Genomic DNA, 15429 nt, shown 5'->3' with positions numbered 1-15429 from the left:
GCAACAATGTTATACATTAGCAAGAGCACTAGATGCAGTGCCCCAGGCATGTGCACGTTACTTATCTAGATATCTTTTCAACAAAGAATAACAAGAGAATGAAGCAAATTTGCTAATAGAAGTAAATTGGAAACTTTTTTAAAATTGTGTTCTCTATCTGAATCATGAAAGAAACATTTTGGAATTCATGTCCCTTTAAGAGTAACTTCATTTGGATAGTACGTGATGGAATCACCCTTTTACCTTCACTAATATTGGGAACAGGTCCATAGATAGAAAGAAGATTACTTTCCACACTGAAACTATGGCAATGGTCATCAGACCTCTGGTCCATCTGTTTATCATGGAATCCAGACCGTAGAGGTACGTCTATGACGTTGCAGATGAAATCATGCACCGTCCTTATCTTGCGCCAAGAAAGATGCATGTCACAGTATGACACAGGCACAAATCTCAATACTGGCAACGTAGGTGACCCAGTTTATAGTGTGTACGTCAGAAATTACTGAACCATGGAAAGAGTGTCAAAATAGATGCAGGAACTCAGTACTTGTTTATTCTTTTGAGATTATCCTGGCGTTCCTGATTCCTTCCCCCCTATTCTGGTTTGACTCTGCACTGACGTCTGAGTTACGATTTGTGCCTGAACCCTTGCTGTGTTGCTTTATTTCTACTGACTTGGCTTTGGATATTTGGAACTGTGCTCCTTGCTATTCTTCTGAATTCTTACTGTGGGCTGGTGTTCAATTACTGTTTGACCCTCCTGGCTTCTGACCCTGGCATCCTTGAACATACGCTCTCAAAACATCTTCTGCATGTTTAAATCCTATCACTATCAGATGAAATAGAAACCTAGGGTTTGATGGCAGATAAGAACTTGAAGGTCCATAAACTCTGCGGATATTTCTATGTTAAATATTAACCTGTAGGATAGCCTTTTGCCTTTCTCAAAAGTTATTTAATTTCCTACAGTATTTGTTCTTACCTTTTCTATTGCAAGTATACTCCATGTTTCAATCACACATTCTTTGAAAAAGTGCTTACACAAATTACTCAGTAACTACCCTTCAACATACTGGTTTGATGATGCTTATTGGAGTGGAGATAAAGAGAAGGACAATCAATGGTCGACAAATCTGTTCAAATTTTAGGAGCCAGTAAAAATATTTCAGAGCCAGACATTCTTTTAAAAGCCATACACTGGTATTTGTATATAGATATTTGGAGAATCACCCAAAAAGTTAGGCGCCAACAGTAAAATTCTAGGAGCCAGTGGCTCCCTTGATTTGTCAAGCTCTGCAATAGCCTTATTTTTTTGGATATGACCTTAATAGGGGAAGTGAAAACTATTATTCATTATGAGTTCTTCGCAATGGATAAAGTCTACAGTATTACTAGGTATTTTATTTTGTTGGATTGATCTATCTGTACAAGGAATGATGCTAGTAACACATTGGTTGTTGTGACCGAAATGGTCGTTGTAGTTGTGTTAAGAAACATTACATAGAGGGGTTCAAACACTTAAAGGAAAAATCGTGAAACATTGAGAGCACCAGTAGTTATAAAAAATGTCAATAAACTGAAAAATGAAAAACAGCTCATCTATTCATCCAGAAAGAAGATGAAATGGTATTTGTAACTGAGAAATGTGTCCTATTCACACTGCTATTTGTTTTTAATGAGAATAACCAGTGTTAGGCTTTTTTTATTATAGATTTTTTAATTATTTGTGCAGCCTCTGAGATCTATCATACTGGCTGGATTCAGGAGGTCAGTGAGTTGAGCCACTGTGATAGATCAGCCTGCTTTATTATTATTATCAGTTATTTGTAGAGCGCCAACAGATCCCGTTTACTCAGCACATCGGAGTGCCACAGCTCTTGTGAGTTTCCACTTGTTGCTCCTTTACCATTTACTGTGGTGTTGTGGGATATCTGCCATGTGTCGCCTTCTGCGTCACACTGAGATGGATGTTGGTATTTTAAGATGAAATGCTGCATTTAGAATACATGGATACATTCCATTTGGGATTTTGTGGTTATTTATTTTATATATTTTTCTATATTTGTGCACTCCCTACATATCCCTTATAGTCTCATTGCAGGGGTTTTGTTCAAGTTTAAATTTACTTCTATTAACAAATTTGCTTTGTTCCATTAGTATCCTATGTTTAAAAGCATACCTCTGTAGGTTTAAAGGGATACTAAACCTCGTTTTTTTTCTTTCATGATTCTGATAGAGCATGAGATTTTAAGCACCTTTTTAATTTACTCCTATTATCAATTTTTCTTTGTTCTCATGCTATCTTGATTTGAAAAAGCAGTACTGTAAGCTTTAGAGCCGGACCATTTTTTGTTCAGCACCTGGGTAGCACTTGCTTATTTGTGGCTAAATGTAGCAAACCAATCAGCAGTTCTACCAAGGTACTGAACTAAAAATGGACCGGCTCCTAGCCTTTTATTACTGCTTTTTCAAATCAAGATAACATGAGAACAAAGAAAGATTGATAATAGGAGTAAATTAGAAATTTGATTAAAATTGCATGCTCTATCTGAATCATGAAAGAAAAAATGTGGGGTTAGTATCCCTTTAAGAGCAGCAATGCATTACTGAGAGTAGGGCTGCAACAACTAACCGGTAAGATTGATCATAAAAATAGTTGTCAAAGAATCTCATTATCAATTAGGTGGTCAGCGATTAATTGGTTAATTGCACAGCACCAGCTGCTCCAATCCGATGAACTCCTGCACATGGTATTGTGCAAACATTTTTATTTATTTATTTTTTTCTATCCGATTAATCGGATAGAAAAAAGATTAAAAAAATAAATTCAATTTTTTTTGCACAATCTTAGTTGCAGTAGATCATCAGATTAAAGCAGTTGGTGCTGTGCAACTGACCAACTAATCGCTGACCACCTAATTGATAATGAGATTTGTTGACAACTACTTTTAAGATCAAACTTACCGATTAGTTGTTGCAGCCCTAACTGAGAGCTAGATGTTGATTTGAGGCTACACACATATGCCTCTTGTAATTGGCTCACTCGATGAGTTCAGCTAGCTCCCAGAAGTGCACTGCTCCTCCTCACCCTACCTTGGTTTACTTATCATCAGAGGATACCAATAGGGTTTCCACAGTTTCAGGGGGGGAGGGGGAAACCAGCCATGCTAATTAGCATAAATTTGCATACACAATTATACAACATATATTAGAAACTAAAGCGTCTAGGACTGATATTTAATGATCTTTTGTTTTCTTATTAGATTCCAACACTCTTGGAAGAAGTTTTACTATGTCAGACTCTTTATTTACATATTTAAAGGAATAGAAAGCGGGCAAAATTACTTCCATTAGCAAAAATGCTTCTAATAAAAGTTACTACTGGGTTTTTTAGAGGTATACACACATATCCTGTGAGGGCCGTGCACCAGTATTCAAGCTCGTATTGTGTCTGTGAAGACTTCATTTGTGTCATACAAGCCACTGCTGACTCTCTAAAAGGGTGTGATGTTTGAATACTGGTGCATATGTGCGTATGCCGCTGAACAAGCGCAATAATGTACTAGAGGCATTGTTGCTAATGGAATTATATTGCAAAAATGCTTCTATTCAAAAATGAAATATACCCTTACACATTTCAATTTTGACCTTTCCATCCCTTTCATTTTTATTTTGAACTTTGACCTGAACCTCAAGGGCTAGATTTATCAAAGCTGAGGCATACAGGGGCACGTATACGCGCCCCTGTACGCCTCAGCTCGCCTGTGGCGGGGTGAAATTACCTGCAGGTAATCACCATTGCACACGAGCGCAATTTTGTACTCATGTTCAATCCCGCCCCCTGCCCGTGCACAGCCAATCACGCGCGGGCAGGAGCTGTCAATCTCCTCGGTCGGACTCGACAGCGGAGATTGAATTTCACCACCTTAGAGGTGGCGAAGAGGTTAGGGAAGCGGCGGTCTGGTGACCGCTGCTTGATAAATTACGGCCAGCAAGTTCTTGTGAGAACTTGCAGCCGTAGGGCTTTGGTAAATCGAGCCCCAAAAATAGCGTCCATGTCAGTAAAATACTGGCTAAGTGGCAACCCTAGATACCAAGAGAACAAAACACATTTGATAATACAAGTAAACTTGAAAGTGGCTTAAAAATGCGTGCTTTATTTGAATCATAAAAAGTTTAATTTTGATTTCGTTGTTCCTTTAAGTGAGCAGTTTTGCTCATTAAGAAAGAATTCTCACTCAGCATTATCATTTCACACAATTCTCTAATTTACAATCATAATATTCTATTCTTGCTCATTAGCAGCAAAGTTCCTTTGATTAGAAGTAATCGCCTGATTGGATTGAGCAAAGCAGTCTCGTTCCTTATGAGCGCAATCTCTCTGATTTGAAGATAACGATTTAATTAGATGTAGATGTAAAAATACAGGCCTCCCCCAAAAAATGATCACATGCAGGTTTACTATTCCAAAGCGATCACATTGTTTTGTTTGAATTAACAACATTCCTAGGAAGCAGCGATTTAAATCAGAGAAAGCAGGTAACGACCCAATAAAACAGTTGTATGTACACAGGTAGCTTGGTTGCTACTATGAAAGCCAAACACAATGAATTCCTTGATCTATTAAATGGCATTTCTTAAATATACTAATTGGCTTGTAGATTTGAGCTATCAAAATGCCAATTAAGTACAATGCAGAATAAAAAGTTGGGCAATATTCCAGAATATCTATTGCAGAATATTTGCAGTGAACCCTTTACAATACTTATAGGGCTAAGACATTGATTAGCAGGTGATCTACCATACAGGGCCAGATTACAAATTGCACACTATTTAGCGCTTTCGCTTGAGCGTTAACACTGCCAGAAGTAATCTTTTTGCACATGTGGGTTAGTGTGTGTATTACAAAATGAAAGTCAAAATTTTGCACAAGATCAAACCCCAACACGCGCTAACTAAAGGACTTCGAATTTCACAACTGCACTAACTTATTCTCCCTATAGAGATCAATGGAGAGCACAGATGAAAAACCTAACACTTATCGCTCCCACGATTACCCGACCGGAGTTATTAATATATCACATTCCAATGTTCGTCACTTACAGGATACATTCGATTTGATTGTGCTTGAGTTAACGTGTTTACTTTCAACTTGTAATGCACACACACAAATGAATGCACCTGCGATATTACAATATCACTCTCCTACAAATGTTAGCACACTACTCAATCCAGTTTGACTTTTTATTACCAAATAACAAATTAAAGTGCACAAGCCAAAGTATATGAAATGTCCCAAAATGAGATTCAGCAAATGGGTAGAGCTTGCCTATTGGTGGCTAAATGTAGCCACCAATCAGCAAGGGCTACCCAGGTGCTGAACTAAAAATTGGCCGGCTCCTAAGCTTGCATTCTTGTTTTTTCAAATAAAGATACCAAGAGAACAAAGAAAAATTGATAATAGGAGTAAATTAGAAAGGTGCTTAAAATTGCATGCTCTATCTGAATCATGAAAAAAAAAAAAAATCATATCCCTTTAATTAACAACACGTTTTTTTATGTCCATTATCAGTTTTTAGAAAGAAGAGTTGTAGAACAAAATAACAGTGATTTTTTTATATGTACTATAATAGTCAGTTTAATGAATTGTGTAGGGGAAATGTGTCTTATTTTTCTTGTGATACCATCACTAAATCGAAAACAGTAATATATTGAACAAATACTGATATAGTTTAAGACATGGTTATTTTTTAGATTTAATGGCTTTTTTTCTGGTCTTTGTAGAGAAATAAAAACAAAATATATGCTTACCTGATAAATTCCTTTCTTTCATGATGGCGAGAGTCCACGAGTCATCACGTGTTGGAATATTCCCCTCCCCTCCTGACAATTAGGAGGAGGCAAAAGATATGACAGCGTAGAGCTTAAAATCCCTCCCACTTTGAATGATCTTCTATAAGGTAAGCATACATTTTGTTTTCTTTCAGCAGATTATTATTATTATTACTGGTTATTTGTAGAGCACTAAACAGATTCTGCAGCGCTATAAACATAGGCGGTATACAAGGTAGCAATTATAGGGATCAAATGGGTAGAGGGCCCTGCCTAGAGTCACACTGTTGTAGTCAGCTCTTATGAAGGTGATCGGCAAGCAGTTGGGCTCTTAGACTTACATTTTAAGAGGGTTCATGGCGGATAGCAATGGAGGAGAGGAACTGTTATTAGGAAAGGTTAGTGTAGGTTGTATGCATCCCTGAACAGAAGAGTCTTTAGGGAGTGCTTGAAGATTTCAAAACTAGGGGAGAGTCTTGTGGAGCGAGGCAGAGAGTTCCACAAGATGGGAGCCAGTCTGGAGAAATCCTGTAAACGGGAATGTGAGGAGGTAACAATAGAGGAGAAGAGTAGGAGGACGTGAGGGAGAGTATCTGGATACAAGGTCTGAGATATAGAGGGGTTGAGGGCTTTGTATGTCAGAGTCAGAATTTTGTGTTTAATCCTAGAATCAAGAGGAAGCCAGTGAAGGGATTGGCAGAGAGGTGCAGCAGACGAAGAGCGACGTGTAAGGAAGATGAGCCTGGCAGATGCATTTATTATGGATTGTAAAGGAGCTAGACGGCAGCTAGGGAGACCAGAGAGGACGGAGTTGCAGTAGTCAAGGCGGGAAAGGATGAGAAAGTGTATTAAAAATCTCAGTTGTGTCTTGTGTAAGGAAATGTCTAATTTTAGAGATGTTTTAAGGTGAAAGTGGCAGGATTTAGCCAAAGCCTGAATGTGAGGAGTGAAAGAAAGATCTGAGTCAAGTGTGACCCCAAGACATCGGGCATAGTTGGATGTGGAGGTTTGATCGAAAGAAGGTTTTTTTGAGGATAGGTGTGACCAGTGCATGTTTTAGAGATGAGGGAATTATGCCAGTGCTGAGGGAGAGGTTGAAAATGTGTGTGAGTATAGCGGTAAGGGTAGAAGAGAGGGAGGGGAGTAGCTGTGAGGGGATGGAATCAAGGGAACAGTTAGTGAGGTGAGAGCACAGTTTAAGGGCAGAACCTTCTTCCTCAGTAACAGGGGCGAAAGAGCTAAATATATGGCTATGTGGGTTTTGGTTAATTGCAAGCTTTTGAGGGGGTAAGAGGCCGGAGGCATGTTGGGAGCTGATTTCGTTTCTGATGGGAATCGATTTTGTTATTGAAGTGGCTGGCAAAATCATGAGCTGACAGAGAAGTTGTATTAGGAGGTGGGCGGAGAAGAGTGTTGAAAGTGGAGAACAGACGTTTTGGGTTTGAAGAGATATTGGAGATAAGAGTAGAGAAGTAGTGTTGCTTATAAAGATTAAGTGCAGAGTAGTAGGAGTTCAAGATGAACTTGTAGTGAAGGAAGTCAGCTGAACTCCGAGATTTTCTCTAGTGCCGCTCAGGTACCGTGTCAGAGAAGTATGCCAGGGCTGAGGGTGAGTGTGTGTGGTTTCCGAGCTATAGTAGGAGGGGCCAGATTGTCAAGGACCGATGTAAGTGTGGAATTATAGTGGCAGATAGATTGGTCAGGGCAGGAAAAGGAGGAGATGGATGAGAGGAGAGGTTCGAGAGAACTAATGAGCTGTTGCTGATCTAATGACATAATGCTTCTGTGAAGTTTGGTGTGAGGGGTAGAAGGAGGGAGAGTTGTAGGGAGGGATGAGATTTTGCAAGTGAGGAGATGATGATCAGAAAGAGGAAAAGGACAGCTTGTGAAGTTTGAGAGAGTGCATTGATAGCTAAAGATCAGGTCAAGGGAGTGACCATCTTTGTGAGTGGGAGAGTCAGTCCATTGCGACAGACCGAAAGAGGAAGTGAGTTGCAGAAGTTGTTTTGCAGAGGAGGCAGTGGAATTGTCAAGAGGGATGTTGAAGTCACCAAGAATGAGGGCAGGGGTGTCTGAGGAAAGGAAATAAGGTAGCCAGGCAGCAAAGTGATCTAGAAATTGAGTTAGGGAGCCAGGGGGACTATATATGACTGCAACATGTATAGAGAGGGGAGAGAATAAGCTAATCATGTTGGTTTTGAATGAGGAAAATGTATGGGAAGAGATGGGTTGTATTTGTTCACAAGTCATCTTGTGTGGGAATCAATACCCAAGCCATGGAGTCCACAAAACCATCATGAATGGGGGGGGGGGGCAAACAGTAAAAGTAAGATGTAACTAATCAGGCACTATGGCCCGCAGAACTTCCTACTAAAGGCAGCCTCAGAATAAGCACATCAAACTGATAAAAAAATTAAAAAGTGTGTAAAAAAGACTCAGTAGCTGCCTTACAAATCTGATCAATAGAAGCCTTGTTACAATAGACTCAAGAAGTAGAAGCTGCTCTAGTGGAATGAGTAGTAATGCGCTCAGGGAAATTTTCCCTGCAACCAAATAATCCTTGTGAATTAAAACTTTAAGCCAAGCTTCTAAAGTAACAGCCATAGCTTTCTGACCTTTCAAAGACCTAGAAAAAAGAAACGAGAAGAATCTTTAGTGGATTCCACATAAACTTTAAGAGCTCTTACAACATCCAAGTTGTGCAGAAGATGTTCCTTAGAATCCTTAGGAGCTGAACAAAAAGTAGGAACCACAATTTCCTGATTGATCTTATCTGTAGATACCACCTTAGGAAGAAAATAATAGCTAATGTGAAGAACACAGTGCGATTACCAATGATAAGGAACACGCAGTGCAAGTAAAATCATATACTCACAAGATAAAAGACACTTGAAAAGTGTCACAAGTGCATCCTGGACCCTCAGAGTCGTCCAGCTAACTCCCACTCCACTGTGGTAGTAAGAACCGCTCGTCACTGCCAATCGAGGTAGCTACGCTGGTGGTCTCCGCTATGCTGGTGGTCTCAGTTGCAGTCAGTGTTGCAAGGGAACTGACTGAAGATCCACTCGATTCTGAATGTATCAGTTCTGATCCGTAATCTCCAAAGAGGATTTTAGACCGCAAGGCAAATTAGGAGTGGTAATGAGATGGCAAAATGAAACTTTGGCAAAATAAAACTTTGGCAAAATGAAACTTTACCAAAGGTAGAAAAGAAAGTTCGTGGCTGCAATCTTAAAATGTATAAGACTTTAATGGCACAACGTTTCTCGGTCTGTACGTGACCGTTTCCTCAGGTGCATAAGTGTATAATAAAACACATAAAAACCACGAACTTATAACAATCAGTACGGCGTCCTCAAGTGCACACCGCGCATGAAGGTGTGTATCAGTTCAAGCACCTTATTGGTTAGATGACGCTATTGTAACTCCCAGTATCTAGACACACCTACACGCATGCGCGGTGTGCACTTGAGGACGCCGTACTGATTGTTATAAGTTCGTGGTTTTTATGTGTTTTATTATACACTTATGCACCTGAGGAAACGGTCACGTACAGACCGAGAAACGTTGTGCCATTAAAGTCTTATACATTTTAAGATTGCAGCCACGAACTTTCTTTTCTACCTTTGGTAAAGTTTCATTTTGCCAAAGTTTTATTTTGCCAAAGTTTCATTTTGCCATCTCATTACCACTCCTAATTTGCCTTGCGGTCTAAAATCCTCTTTGGAGATTACGGATCAGAACTGATACATTCAGAATCGAGTGGATCTTCAGTCAGTTCCCTTGCAACACTGACTGCAACTGAGACCACCAGCATAGCGGAGACCACCAGCGTAGCTACCTCGATTGGCAGTGACGAGCGGTTCTTACTACCACAGTGGAGTGGGAGTTAGCTGGACGACTCTGAGGGTCCAGGATGCACTTGTGACACTTTTCAAGTGTCTTTTATCTTGTGAGTATATGATTTTACTTGCACTGCGTGTTCCTTATCATTGGTAATCGCACTATGTTGGCGCCTTCTTTTATCTCCTTATCTATTTAGTATCTACCCCTGGGTTACCAACAGGGATCGTTTGAAGAAGTGCTTGCCTCCTGTGATTTGGACATTACATCCACTACAATTATAATCACAAGAAATTTATTTTTGGGACGTTAATATTACAACTTTGTGTCTAATATACGACCATTGCTTTGCTTGTTATGCTAGTACCCCTTTTATGATAAGGGTTATATTGTCAAAATCACATTTACATACTAACGATCACTGTTATTTTGAGTTTCTGGCCTAGGAATCACTTTATATTTTTTTTTTTTTTATTTAATATTCCTTAAACTATCACTATTTGGATCATTTATATACACTATATATTTATATTTATAGTGTTAGCTACCATCAGATCACTGGCGCACTAATTTTATATTTTTATAATGTGAAGAACAGCCTTATCCTGATTAAAAATCAGAAAACGAGGATTGCATGACAAAGCTAAAAGCTCTGTCTTCTAGCCGAAGAAATAGCTAGAAGAAAAATAACCTTCCAGGATAAAAGCTGATGGTCTAAACCATGCATCGTCTCAAACGGAGGGGATTGAAGACCCCTCAAAAACAGATTAAGATTCCATGGAGGCTAAACTTGTCAAATAACTGGTTTAATTCTGATCAGAGCCTGAACAGAGGCATGAAGGTCAGGAATTATAGCAATTCTCTTAAGAAACAAAACAGAGCCAAAATCTGATCCCTAAAAAATTATCTAAGCCTTTCTGAAGGAACTCAAGAACTCTAGGAACTCTAAAATAATTCCAATGATAACCTTTGCAAGAACACCACGCAATAAAGGTTTTCCAGACTTTATGATAAATGCGTCTGATAACAAGTTTCCTAGCCTGAATCAAGGTATTAATATCCTTGTCAGAAAAAACTCTCTGAGAAAGAATTAAGCATTCAATCACCATGCCCTCAAATTAATTCTTTTGAGATCTTCATAAAAGAAAGGGCCTTGAGAGAGACGATCCATTCTTAAATAAAGCCTCCAAGGCGGGCACGAAGATATCTGCACCAGATCTGCAAACCAAATCCTGTGAGGCCACACCGGAGCAGTCATTATTGCTGAGGCTTGTTCCTGCTTGATTCTGGATATCACAAATGGAGGAAAAATGTAAATCAGGTTGAACGACCAAGGGACCACTAATGCATCTATCAGACTCGCCGTATGCAGTTTGTGATTCAAATAAAAGGCCATGATATCTATCTCTGGCAGACACCAACGTCACACATTTTGGTCGAAAACTTCCCGATTCCCCTGGGTGAAAAGATTGGCAATGGTCTGCCTCCCAATTGTTCACACACGGTATGTGAATAGCAGAAAACCTGCAAAGATAGTGCTCTGCCCAACTGATGGAACTGCAAGGTCCTCCCTGATGATTGACATCAGCCACAGCCATGACGTTGTCTGACAGAGTTCCAGAATATTTATTGGTAACCTTGCCTCCTGAGGAGACCAAATTCTCTGTGTTCTCCAAGACCCCCAGACTGCACCCCAACCTAACAGGCTGGTATATGTGGGTATTACTGCCCACACTAATCAAAGAGAGGAGGCTCAGTCTGACTCAAAGTCAGGGACTGTCTTGTTTTGTGATCTAACAGAATCCTCTGAGATAGATCCTTGTGGTCCCCATTCCATTAATGCAGAATCTGCAACTAGAGGGCCTGAAGATGAAATTTGACAAATGGAACTGTATCTGAAGCAACCACCATGAGATCCGCAACTTCAATGCACGGGGCAACGGAAGGGAGACGATTCAGCTGCAGAAGGGCACAGACCTTTTACAGCTTCATTCTGCACTGATCTGTCAGAGACAAATGTAAAGTCACGGAATCGATTACAAAACCCAAAAAAGACACATGGGTCTGAGGAGTTAACAACAGAAGAACCATCTGAGTGAGACACAGCCAGATAAGGAGGAGCCTGAACCAAAATGTTGTCCAAGTAAGGAACTATAGAAAAGGTGTGCTAAAACAGTTAATCCTTAGCACGCCTGCGCTACCGGTTAGCGATAAAGCTAAAAACCCCAAAGGTAACTAGCAGAAATTTAGCGCATGCAAAAAAATATATACTGTACATAGCTTAGAAGCAACTTCTGAGCACGCTAAGCTGACTGCGCTTAAATATGTCCCCAGACTATCTGAAGCTTGTGAACTTGTTCATACTAATAGCCAGTGGGCTATAAAGCTGCAGGTACTTACCTCTTAGCACCTCCATCCACAGTGCTTACCTCAGCTGCAGCAATTTGCTTCCAATAGACTGTGCCAAGGATCTAAATCAGTAACAGCATCTACAACCCAGGGGATGGGTGGACAAGCCCACATTGTACCTGGAGAGAGCTGTAGATCCACAAGGAGCAGCTCACTGTAGACCAAGGGATTAATGGACAAGTCCATATTTCACTTGTGACATTTCTCACCGTGAAAAGACCTTTCATTTCCTGGCTGATCACTCCTTGTCTGCCCCTCTGAAAGACAGGTTGCTGCAAGGAGGATTTGGGCCTCAGATCAGTTAGAGCAGGTTTTCCCTGGGGAGCTTTGGGATTACTCAGGGGGGACACTGATAAGCATAAGAGGTGGAACAGGGGCACTGGAATTCCCATGGGGCACTAGTGGAAAGGAGTGGAACAGGATGCTATTGAGCCCCTACAAGTATAATTAGCATAAATTGTTGTGCTTTATCCTAGATGCCCAATACAAAAAAATAATCTTGCTTTGTATTTAAAGTCTGTGCCAACGTGGTTAATATCTGGCTGCAGCAATTATTCATATAATTCTCACATGTAGGTAAATGTTGCTTATCATGTTGTTATTGCACATTGTGGTTTACAGGGACTCTTGTATACAGACAACAGTTTATATATGTTACAGGTACTAGATATAGCTACCTCCCTAAAGACAGCCCCCCTTTTTTGGGACTCTATCTAGTTTTTTATCACTTCAGACACAAACATTAAGTTGATATGGCTTTTCCCTGTGCTTCACTATAAGGGAAAGAAGCTACACCTCTTCTGTTCATGCTCACTAAGTCAGTGGTGAAAAAAAAAAAAAAATAACTTTGTATGCCTTTTCTAGACTAACACATTCTTGCAGACACCGATTCCCATCTTCTCATTAATATTCTATACTACACCCACCTTTACTGTTGTCAACATATATTGAACAATTATATCTTACTGCACGCACTGTTAATTGGAATATACGTACCATATACCCACTGTTATAGTTTAAGACTCTGATGGTCCCCCTCTAATATATGTTCTATGCATAGTTGCACACTAACTGTTTATTACTACTACTGCTATGCTAGAGTACCACTACTTTCGATACAAAGGGTTGATTTCTCAGTTATCTTTAGTAGAAAACTTATTAACTCACCAGGGTGAATAGATGGTATAGACAATATGCAGGTATTCACACTACTATTGATGTACAAGTCTTGACCATCTACTAGTACCGTAAATTTCATACATAGGCAACTATTTTTGCTCTAAGCAGATTACTTGGTCATATCCTACTGGAGCTCTCCTCTGACCTAATTTGTCTTATAACTCTGTGTGTGAACAACTGTATTACTGAAGGCCTCCCATATCACTATCTTGGACACTCTACCTATATATATTTAAGCTTTTTAATTATCCTACAGGCATATTAAGATTATCGCTACAACATATAATCTACTAATTATGAGAAGTAACCTTTAACCTGCGCTATTAGATTTTAAGAAGCTGCATCTCTTCACACCCTGTTCTAGATATTTTCACTGTTTTAATTAAGACACTTTTATTATAGCAGTATAGTACTTATGGAAGACATAAGATTTTAGCCTCTATACTATCCCTACATTTTCATGGTACACTGTTAGTTTTTTAACTGCTCACTTCCTTAGTTACCAACTTTAACATTAAGTTTAGGTTCTCACATAATAACAGTTTATATTATAGATAGTTAAAGCCCTCTTTAGGTATAGACCAAAAGATGCCTCTAGGATTGTATTTGCATTATTATAAGGGTTGTGTTCACCATACCATTGCTCTCTAATTTACGAATATTATATTTTGAATGCGGTAAGTCTGCAGACTCTTAGCTAGCTAATGAAGACTCTGTATAGCAGCCTAGATACTATGTGACTCAGGGACATTTGTGTCATTTTATATATTTAATTCACAATAATATGGCTGTAATCTTATAACATATTGTCCATTTGCGCCAATGTATATTGTCATTTATTAATAGACATGCTAATATCAGCAGTTATGTGCAGATTTTCAAGAATATGGCCGCCAGAGAAGCTGGAAACCATAAGCCTGTAGATGAGTATGAGACTAATACTTATAGTGAGGTATGCTTAAAGTAAGTCCTTGACCCTCTGAAGGTATTAGTATTTAATCCCGCTAAGTTATACTAGCAGGTATATTCGGGCACGTCCTCCCCATGCAATTTTTCTACATAGATTGAATTGACTTTGTCCCCCCACACTAGTATTAGAAATAGTAGAGCGCTGCCCTGAAGTCTACCTATACATCTATATGGTATGACCTTATTCTATAACGCTCCGCCCCCCCCCCCCCACTATCCTCCCCACTTCAATTATAGCGGCTCTTGTCCGCTGAATTTCCTTTTCCCTTCCCATGCTAACTTGGTCCAAAAGAGACCAACCAATTTTATTCCACACTTGCCTCACCTTAGTTCACATAATTCTATGATAGTTAGTCTTGACAAGGTGGAAGTCACTTACTCTTCATAAAAGATATAAAAATGAGGTCTCATTATTCATCCATGATATTCTTGCCGAGCTTGTTATACAATATCACTTTTATGATAACGACATATTTCATAACTATGATACTCCTCTGTTTTACTTGATGCTCAGAATTCATGCCCAGAGTTTTTTATATGTTTACTTACTACCTATGTCTCTGGGTATATGTTGTAAATCTCATTGTTTTGTTTATATTGTCATTGGATGACTATTATATGTAACATTCCTTATAACCTCAATAAAAAATTTATTTTAAAAAAAAAAAGTCTGTGCCAAGGCTTCATCAAGGATATTTCTTCTATGCTAGTTCAGGTTTATCAGCAACTTACACTTTCTCTCACTATGATAAATTGTAGCCTCTTGTACTGTAGGCTTCTATTCTTTGTATTACCAGTGCTGTACATTAGCGTGGATTATTAACATTAACTACACCGTTTAGAATCATTGTGAAGTAGCAGGAAACACAGTAAAGACCTATTGTGTGAGTAGCATTGCACACAGTCAGCAATCTTAGGTTTGAAACGGGATAGTCTGTTCCAGAATATTTATTTTTAAAAAGATAGATAATCTCTTTATTACCCATTCCCCAGTTTTGCATAACCAACACAGTTATATTAATATACTTTTTATCTCTGTGATTGCCTTGTATCTAAGCCTCTGCAGACTGCCTCTTATCTCAGTTCTTTTGATAGACTTGCATTTTAAAATGCCAATATATAGATTGATAAATAAACACAGTTTATCTACCACAATCTATAATAGGAGGGGCCAAAACCAGATAAAGCCTATAA

The sequence above is a fragment of the Bombina bombina genome, chromosome 12 (assembly GCF_027579735.1).
Source record: "Bombina bombina isolate aBomBom1 chromosome 12, aBomBom1.pri, whole genome shotgun sequence".
NCBI classification, from domain to species: Eukaryota; Metazoa; Chordata; class Amphibia; order Anura; family Bombinatoridae; genus Bombina; species Bombina bombina.
The sequence above is the reverse complement of the archived record's forward strand: the minus strand, read 5'-3'. Positions refer to the sequence as shown.